Source organism: Orcinus orca, chromosome 8 (genome assembly GCF_937001465.1).
Source record: "Orcinus orca chromosome 8, mOrcOrc1.1, whole genome shotgun sequence".
NCBI lineage: Eukaryota > Metazoa > Chordata > Mammalia > Artiodactyla > Delphinidae > Orcinus > Orcinus orca.
The window spans coordinates 82,271,102-82,279,953 of NC_064566.1; positions in this window are offsets into that span (position 1 = coordinate 82,271,102).

Genomic DNA, 8,852 nt, shown 5'->3' on the forward strand with positions numbered 1-8,852 from the left:
TAAAGCCACTTCTTCAAGTTTGGGGAAAGTAAGCAGCCTACCATATATAGAGAAATAAAAACAGAGAATTAGGCAAAATGAGACAACAAAGGGATCTATTCCAAATGAAGAAATGACATAAAACTCAAGAGGAAGAACTAAGTGAAGTGCAGATAAGAAATCTACTTGAAGAAGAGTTAAAGGTAATGATTGTAAAGATGATCAAGAGTTTGAGATAAGAGGAACACAATGAGAAGTCAGACATTTCTAACAAAGAGTTAGAAAATCTAAAGAAGAATCACATAGATATGAAGAATAAAATAACTAAAAGAAAAAATACACTAGAAGGAATCAACAAAAGATTAGACGATACAGAGGAATGAATCAGCAAACTGGAAGACAGAGTAGTGAAAATCGCTGAAGCTGAAAAGAAAAAAAGATTTTAAAAATGACAACAGTTCAAGAGACCTCTGAGACAACAACAAGAGTACTAACATTCACATTATAGTGGTCCCAGGAGAAAAGAGAAAGAAGCAGAGAACACAGTTGAAGACATAAGACTGAAAATTTCCCTAACCTGAGAAAGAAAACATACATTCAGGTCAAGGAAGCACAGAGAGTCCCAAACAGGATCAAGCCAAATAGAACATACCAGATACATTGTAACTGAAATGCAAAAATTAAAGATAAACAGAATGTTAAAAGCACCCTGGGAAGAACAACAAGTTACAAGGGAACTCCCATAAGGTTATCAGCTGCTATTTCAGCAGAATCTCTGAAAGCCAGAAGCGAGTGGCATGGTATATTTAAAGTGATGAAAGAGAAAAACCTACAACAAAGAATATTCTACCTGACAAGGCTTTCATTCAAATTTGATGAAGAGATCAAAGGTTTACAGGCAAGAAAAATCTAAGAGTTCAGCATCACCAATCCATCTTTACAAGAAATGTTAAAGGAACTTCCCTAAAAGAAAAAGAAAGGGCAACAAATAGAAATATTATAATTATAAAAAGAAAAGTCTCATTGGTAAAGGCAAATATATGATAAAGGTAGTAAATCAACAATTATAAAGCTAGTATGAAGGTTAAAAGACAAAAGCAATAAATCACCTATATCCACAATAAGTAGTTAAGGGATATGCAAAACAAAAAGATATAAAACATGATGTCAAAAAGAGTAATCATTGCAGAAGTGTAGTAAAAATGCAGGGCTCTTAAAATGCATCTGAAATTAAGAGATCAGCAAATTAAAATAATTACATTTATATAGATTGCTGTATATAAATTTCATAGTAACTACAAATCAATAATCTATAATAGATACACAAACACAAAAAGACATGAATCTGACATAACACTAAAGTTAGTCATCAAATCACAAAGGAAAAGAGCAAAAGAAGAAATGAACAAGTGAGATTTACCCCAGGGATGCAAGAATAGTTCAGTATTCCCAAATCAATCAACTTTATACACTACAATAACAAAACAAATATATAAAAATCATACAATCAGGAGTGGTCAAGAGGTGGAATTTACCTCTTCCCACAGGGGCATCAAGAATACATCTACAGTAAGACCTTGTTGTTTATCCATCCTATATATAATAGTTCCATAATGGAAAAGAATATTAAAATAAGAATGTCTATATGTGTATAACTGAGTCACTTTGCTGTACAGCAGAGGTGGGCACACCATTGTAAATAAACTATACTTCAATAAGAAAAAAAGAATACATCTACAAATGGAACAATTCTCACAGAGCACCTGCTGAACACTAGCAGGGGACCTCAGACACCTAAATGGACAAGGAAAGATCCCCATGTAACAAGGTAGGATGAAAGAGAGAAAAGGAAAAAAACGAAAAGTGGAAGTTGGACAGGACCTGTGCTCCTGATGGGGAGCCAAAGGAGAGGAGAGGTTCCCACATGCAAGAAGTCCCCCCACTAGCAGGGAGAGCAAAGACAGAAGGGGAGATTCAGGGTCCAGAGGAGAGCGCAGCAACCAGTCTGTGGCAGGCAGGACAGAAAGAGACCGACACAGATGGTCCATGCCACAGCCCTGCATTCCCAGCCTGAAACATGTGTCCACTGGTGCTGATGGGAACTGGATGCTAGACTGTGGGGTTTGGAGAGGAACCTGGGGAGAGGACGGCTGTTGGCTGTGTGGAGACAGCCTGAGGGGACAGGAGTGAGGAGCTCCACAAATGTGAATGCTCCTGGGGGAAGTCATTGAAGCACCACTGTTGAGTGATGCATGCAGGGCAGGGCTGCCATTACAGCCTCTCTCTCCATGCATCAGCCCCCACCCCCAGAAGACATTAGGGGCTCCTTCTGGAGTGGGTTTGCACACTTCAGTCAGTGGCTGCCTCCTTCCCCACTCCTGGCAATCACGTGCACCCTTGTCAGTCACCACCTCCACCCCATCTCACCTGGGCAAGGAGCAGGTGACTGTGGGTGGCCCACATGCAGACATGGGGCTGAAACCCAGGGGCTGTGGAACTCAGGAAGAAGAGGTGAAAGCAGAAAGCTGAAGAAAGCAGCTCCTTGCAGCTGCACAAACCATAGATTAAACCCCATGACACGCTTGATAAACTCAGCACCTGCAGGACATCTGAATGGACAATGAGTGCTCCCACCACTGAGATGGGTCTAGCTTTAGCCACTCTGGACTTTGTGGGCAGGTACACGTGGGGGTTGAACCAGGTCAGAGTCTGAGCTGCCCCCATGGTGCCCACAGTGGACACAGGTCCAGGATTACTGCAATCCTGGGACCTCACTTCAGTGGATCTACACTGGTGGCCTTGTGAAAACAATGCTTGAGAGACACCAGGGCCAATTGTCTGCATACTAACAGCTAAGGTGGGGCTGAGAGCAGTGCCAATAAGAGAGTAACTTGTGAGCTTTCACAATGGGTGAACAGTGACACAACAGAGCTCATTCACAGGCTAACAGCTCTGGAGGAGGAATACTCAGTGGTTACTCTCCCTGTGGGAATGCTCCAATCCCGGCTACCTCGCATTGCAGATCAGAAGCACAGCTACTAAACAGATGTGGAGGTATCTATTCCAACAAGTAGGGAGCTGGCCCTGCCCCAGAAAGGGGCAACCACAGACAACCTCAAAACACAGGGCAGGCTCCACTCAATATCCAGAGCAAGCTCTGGTCACTACAACACCAGTCAAACCCCCTATCAAGGGGATAATGGACCAAGGCTCTGGACCAAACTCACCCACCTGGTGGCAGACCCCAGAAGCAAGAAGAACTACAATCCTGCAGCCTGTGGAAAGGAGACTAGAAACACTGTAAGTCAGACAAAATGAGACAACAGAGAAATTTGTTGCAAATGAAGGAGCAAGATAAAAACCTACAAGAACAATTAAATGAAGAGGAGATAAGCAATTTATCTGAAAAATAATTCAGAGTAATGATAGTAAAGATGATTCAAGATCTCAGTAAAAGAATGGAGGCATGTATCAAGAAGATACAAGAAAAGTTTAACAAAGGCCTAGAAGAACTATAGAAGAAACAGATGAATAGAGATATTATTGTCTTAATAACTGAAATGAAAAATACACTAGAAGGAATCAATAGTAGAATAACTGAGGCAGAAGAACAAATAAGTGACCTGGAAGACAGAATGGTGGAAATATCTTCCGAAAACAGAATAAAGAAAAAAGAATGAAAAGAAATGAGGACAATCTCAGAGACCTCTAGGACAATATTACATGCACCAACATTTGAATTACAGGGGTCCCAGAAGAAGAAGATAAAAAGAATGGACCTGAGAAAATAGTTGAAGAAGTTATAGACGAAAATTTCCCTAACCGTGGAAAAGAAATATTCACCCAAGTCCAGGAAATGCAGAAAGTTCCACGCAGGATAAACCCAGGGAGGAACACACCGAGACACACAGTAATCAAATACACAAAAATTAAAGATAAACAAAAATATTAAAATCAACAAGGGAAAAATAACAAATAATGTACAAGGGAATACCCATAAGGTTATCAGCTAATTTCTCAACAGCAATTCTGAAAGCCAGAAGGGAATGGCACAATATATTTAAAGTAATGAAAGGGAAGAACCTACAACCAAAAATACTCTACCCAGGAAGGCTCTCACTCAGATTTGATGGAGAAATCTAAAGCTTTACAGACAAGCAAAAACTAAGAGACTTCAGCATCACCAAACCAGCTTTACAAGAAATGTTAAAATAAATTCTCTAGGCAGGGGGAAAAAAAGAGGCCACAACTAGAAACAAGAAAAACACAAATGGGAAAGCTCACTGGTAAAAACAAAAATATAGTAAAAGCAGGAAATCATCCACACACAAATATAATATCAAAACCAGCAGCCATGAGAAGAGGAGAGTACAAATGCAGGAAATGGGAATTGCATTTGAAATTAAGAGATCAGCAAATAACCACAAACTTGTGTGTGTATAAATATATATATATATGTATATATATATATATTTATATAGACTGTTATATCAAAATCTCATGAGAAACACAAACAAAAAAAATTACAATACATACACACACAACAAAGGAAAAGCAACCCAAATACAACACTAAAGATGGTCACTAAACCACAAGAGAAGAGTACAGAAGAAGAAGGGAAGAAAAAAGACCTACAAAAACAAACCCAAAACAATTAAGAAAATGGCAAAAGGAACATACATATTATAATTACCTTAAATATAAATGGATTAACCAAAGACATAGACTGGTTGAATGGATACAAAAACAAGACCCGTATATATGCTATCTATAAGAGATACATGTCAGACCTAGGGACACATACAGACTGAAAGTGAGGGGATGGGTAAAGATATTTGATGCAAATGGAAATAAAAAGAAAGGTGGAGTAGCAATACTCATCAGAAAAAATAGACTTTAAAATAAAGACTGTTACAAGAGACAAGGAAGAGCACTACATAATGATCAAGGAATCAATCCATGAAGAAGAAATAACAGTTGTAAATATATATGCACACAACATAGGAGCACCTCAACATATAAGGCAAATGCTAACCACCAAAAAGAGGAAATTTACAGTAACACAATAATAGTGGGGGACTTTAATATCCCACTGACACCAATGGACACATCATCCAGACAGAAAATCAATGAGAAAACACAAGCTTTAAATGACAAAATAGACCAAATAGACTTAATTGATACTTATAAGTCAAAAAATGGGCAAAAGATCTAAATAGACATTTCTCCAAAAAAGACATACAGATGGCCAAGAGGCATATGAAAAGATGCTTAACATCACGAATTATTAGAGAAATGCAAATCAAAACTACAAAGAGGTATCACCTCACACCGGTCAGAATGGCCATCATGGAAAAATCTACAAACAATAAATAAATTTTGGAGAGGATGTGAAGAAAATGGAACCCTTTTGCACTGTTGGTGGGGATGTAAATCGTCACTATGGAGAACAGGATGGAGGTTCCTTAAAAAACTAAAAATAAACTACCATATGACCAAGCAATACCACTACTGGGCATATATACAGAGAAAACTATAATTCAAGATGATGCATACACCCCAGTTGTCATTGCAGCACTATTTACAATAGCCAGGACATGGAAGCAACCTAAATGTCCATCAACAGATGAGTGGATAAAGAAGATGTGATACATACATATAATGGAATATTACTCAGCAATAAAAAAGAATGAAATAATGCCTTTTGCAGCAACATAGATGGACCTAGAGATTGTCATACTGAGTATAGTAAGTCTGACAAAGAAAAAAATATCATATGACATTGCTTATATGTGGAAACTTAAAAAATGGTACAAATGAACTTATTTAAAAAACAGAGCTATAGAAAACAAACTTATGGTTACCAGAGGGAAAAGTGGGGGTGGGTAGGGAGGGATAAATTGGGTGATTGGGATAGACATATACACACTACTATATATAAAATAGATAACTAATAAGGACCTACTGTTTAGCACATGGAACTCTTCTCAGTACTCTGTAATGCCATACATGGGCAAAGAATTGAAAATAGAGTGGATATATGTATACGTATGCCTAATTCACTTTGCTGTACAGCAGAAACTAACTACATTCTTAATTAACTATACTCTAGTAATTTTTTTTTAAAAGACAAATCTTATGATAATCTCAAACTGATGCCAAAAACAGCTTTTGACAAAATTCAGCATCCATTTCTGATAAAAACTCAACAAAGTGAGTACAGAGGGAACATACCTCAACATAATAAAGGCCATATATGACACACACAGCTATCATATTTGACAGTGAAAAGCTGAAAACATTTCCTCGTAGATCAGGAGTAAAACAAGGATGCCTACTCTTGCCACATTTATTCAACATAGTTTTGAAAGTCCTAGCCCTAGCAATCAGAAAAGAGAAAGAAATAAAAACACTGTAAATTGGAAAGGAAGGAGTAGAACTATCACTTTTTGCACATGACATAATACTATACATAGGAAATCCCAAAGACATCACCCAAAAGTTCCTAGGACTTATCAATGAATTTAGTAAAGCTTTAGTATTCAAAATTAATATATCTGCTGCATTTCTATACCCTAACAACACAGTAGCAGAAATAGAAATTAAGAGAAAAATCTCATTTACAATCATATCAAAAAGAATAAAATAACTGGGAATAAATCTCACTTAGAAGGTAAAAGACGTACACTCAGAAAACTTTGACATTGACAAAAGAAATTGAAAATGACAGAAACAGATGGAAAGATATACTGTGCTCCTGGATTGGAACAATCAGTATTTTTAAAAATCACCATACTTCCCAAGGTAATCTACAAATTTAATGCAGTCCATATCAAAATACCAATTACATTTTTCACAGAACTAGAACAAATAGTTCTAAAGTTTGTATGGAAACACAAAAGACCCTGAATAACCAAAACAATCTTGAGAACAAAGAACAATGTTGGAGATATCATGCTTCCTGATTTCAAACTATACTACAAAGCTGCAATAATAAAAATAATATGATACTTGCACAAAAACAGGCCCATAGATCAATGGAACAGGAGCCCAGAAATGAACCCACACTTGTGTGGGCAATTAATCTATGTCAAAGGAGGCAAGAATACACAACAGGGAAAGACAGTCTCTTCAATAAATATTTCTGGAAAAAACTGGACAACTACATGCAAAACAATCTAAGTGGAGCACTCTCTGACACTATGCACACAAGTCAATTCAAAATGGATTAAAGACTTAAATGTAAGACCTGAAAACATAAAACTTCTAGAAGAAAACATAGGCAGTACACTTCTTTATAGTGGTCTTATTAATATTTTTGGTTGTGTCTCTCCAGGCAATGGAAACAAAACAAAAATAAATAAATGGGACTACATCAATTTAAAAAGGTTTTGTACAGTGAAAAAACTGTCAACAGAAAGGAAAGGCCACCTACTGAATGGGAAAAGATATTTGCAAACAATATATCCCATGAGGGGTTAATATCCAAACTATACAAAGCACTCATACAACACAACATGGAAAAAAATCCTATTAAAAAATGGGCAGAAGACATTAACAGACATTTTTCAAAATAAGACATACAGATGGCAAAGAGGCATATGAAAAGACAGTCAACATCACTAATCATAAGGGAAATGCAAGTCAAAACCACAATGAGATATATCACCTCACACCTGGCAGAACTTCTATTATCAAAATGACCACAAACAACTGGTGTCAGCAAGGATGTGGAGAAAATGCTACCCTAGTGCACTGTTGGTAGGAATGTATATTGGTGCAGCCACTGTGGAAAATATGGATGGAGATTATGCAAAAAGTTAAAAATAAAACTACCGTAAGAAAATAAATAAAACTACCAGCAATTCTACTCCTTGGTATTTATCCAAAGAAAATGAAAACACTAGTTTAAAAAGATACATTAACCCTTAGGTTCATTGCAACATTATTTACAATAGCCAAGATACAGAGGCAACCTAAGTGCCCATCAATAGATGAATAGGTAAATAAGATGTTTTATATATATATGATGTTATATATGTATAAGATTTTATACACACACACACACACACAAACACACACACTATGGAATACTACTTAGCCATAAAAAATAATGAAATCTTGACATTTTCAACAACATGGATGGTCCCAGAGAGTATTATGTTTAGTGAAATAATTCAGACAGAGAAAGACAAGCACTAAATGATTTCACTTATATGTGAAATCTAAAAAGCAATACTATGGAAAAAATGTAACAAAACAGACAGACTCATAGATACATAGAACAAACAGATGGTAACCAAAAGGGAGGGGAAAGGGGAGAGGAAATAAATAGATGAGGAAGTTTAAGAGGTACAAACTTTCAATTGCAAAATAGATGAGTCATGGTTATGAAATGTACAGCATGAAGAATACAGTCAATAATCATGTAATATCTTTGTATGGTGACAGTTCATTACTAGGCTTATCATAACTAGATGGCCATTTTGAAATGTATAGAAATATCAAGTCACTATATTATGTACCAGGAACTGACATAGTTTTGTAGGTCAATTATACTGCAAAAACAAACAAACAAACAAACTCATAGAATAAGATCAGATTTGTGGTTACCAGGGAGGAGGGGGTTAAGGGGAGGGGGAGCTGAATGAAGGCAATAAAAAGTACAAGCTTCCAGTTTCAAGATAAATAAGTGCTAGGAATATAATGTACAACATGATAAGTATAATTAACACTGCTCTATGTTGTATGTCAAAGTTGCTAAAAGGATAAATCCTAAGAGTTCTCATCAAAAAAAATAATAATAATAATTGAATACAAGGTTTCAACACATAGAGTTTGAATGATTAGTGGGTTGGATTGAAAAATAAATA